Source organism: Canis aureus, chromosome 32, assembly GCF_053574225.1.
Source record: "Canis aureus isolate CA01 chromosome 32, VMU_Caureus_v.1.0, whole genome shotgun sequence".
Classification (NCBI taxonomy): Eukaryota; Metazoa; Chordata; class Mammalia; order Carnivora; family Canidae; genus Canis; species Canis aureus.
The window spans coordinates 16,181,785-16,183,671 of record NC_135642.1 but is presented as its reverse complement, the minus strand read 5'-3'; positions in this window follow the sequence as shown (position 1 = coordinate 16,183,671).

The window sequence follows — 1,887 nt, the reverse complement described above, 5'->3', positions numbered from 1 at the left end:
TTCTGTATTTGCCTTTCTCCTCTCATTTGAGGCTAAGTTTTAGGTCTTTGTGTCTTACAGGAGAGAATACAGAGCTCCCTAAATATACTTAATTCTTCTATATCCACTAACCCTAATTGAGTTTAGAAAGTACTAAATATGCTAGTAGTAATATTTGATATGCTAGTATAATACTAGAATATGCTAGTAATAATAGCATTATTATATGAAACTGAATAACTTTTTCATTGAGCACTTACTAAGTGCCAGGTGTTGTCCTAAGTACTTTACATGTATACCTCCTTAATCCTCACAATTTCCCTATAATTTTGGCATTATGATCCCCATTTACCACAGACAGGTTAAGTAACTGGTCTAAGATCACTCAACTAGATAAGCACTATATTGGAATTTAAAACAAGACAGTCTGACTCTGTGCTCTTAGCCACTTTTTTGTACTGCTATTGAGATGTGATGCTCTCTCTAGGGCAGAAGATGTGAGTCCAGGTGTAATTTATGAGCATGTTTGCTTTGACATACTGCAGTATGCAAAGTAAATATAAAAAAAGATAAAGTACTCCAGGAAAGGTCTACATATGTTCATAAATTATTAATAGCTTTAAGGGGGTTCTTCTGGTATATAGTAGTAACAGGATGATAGATATGTCAGTGGGCTACTAGGCCTTTTATTTGAGTACTTCATGGAATCACTCATACTAAATAGGAATTTGTGCAAAATACCATTTCTGAGAATAATTTGTACCTAGTAAAATATTATAGACTCATAGGTCTGGAAGGTCCCTTAGAGATCAGTTATTTCAGACCACTTATTTATAGTATTAACAATCATTATCTTTGAAGGTGGCATTTTAAGGGACTTTTACTTTTTGTATTATTTATTTGTATGTTAATTTTGTATAAGAACACATCACACATAATCAGAAAAATAAAATAGTTATTCCTCTAAGACAACTCAGTGGGGGAAAAGATTAGTCTTTTCAACAAATGATATTGCAAAACCAGATATCCACATGAAGAAGAATGAATTTTTACTCTTACTTCATACCATATACAAAAATTAACTCAAAATGAATTGCAGACCTAAATGTAAAAACTAAAACTATTAAAGTCTTAGAAAATATAGCCTAAATGTTCGTGATCTTGAGTTAGACAAATACTTTTTAGATACAAAACCAAAAGAAAAATAAAAAAACTGGACTTCATCAAAATTAAAAACTCGTGTGCTGCAAACAATGCCATCAAGGTAGTGAAAGACAACCCATAGAATAGGAGAAAATATTTATAAATCATATAGATATAAGGGACTTATATTCAGAATATGATAAAAAACTATTTCAACTCAATAATAAAAGGGCAACCCAGGGATCCCTGGGTGGCACAGCGGTTTAGCGCCTGCCTTTGGCCCAGGGCGCAATCCTGGAGACCTGGGATCGAATCCCACGTCAGGCTCCCGGTGCATGGAGCCTGCTTCTCTCTCTGCCTGTGTCTCTGCCTCTCTCTTTCTCTCTCTCTGTGTGACTATCATAAATAAATAAAAATTTAAAAAAATAAATAAAAGCGCAACCCAAACTAAAAATGGGCAAAGAATTTGAATAGATGTTGATTTGCAAATTCAGGAGCTTTGCAAGTGAAATCTGTAACTGGCCCCATGCACAGAGGGCAAGGAAAGGCTGAAGAAAGAGGCAGATCACTCCAGACTGATAGGTGACAGGTTATAAGCAAGAGAACTTACATACAAGGCTTGTCTTAGGCAGTTGCAGGATAAGTAGATATCTGCATCCACCCACCAGAATCTTAAAAATTTATATAGAGGCTTTAACTGAGTTCAGTACATATATCAATCAGATGGTCTAAATGCCATATTGCTCTCTCAAGTCTGCATCCTTG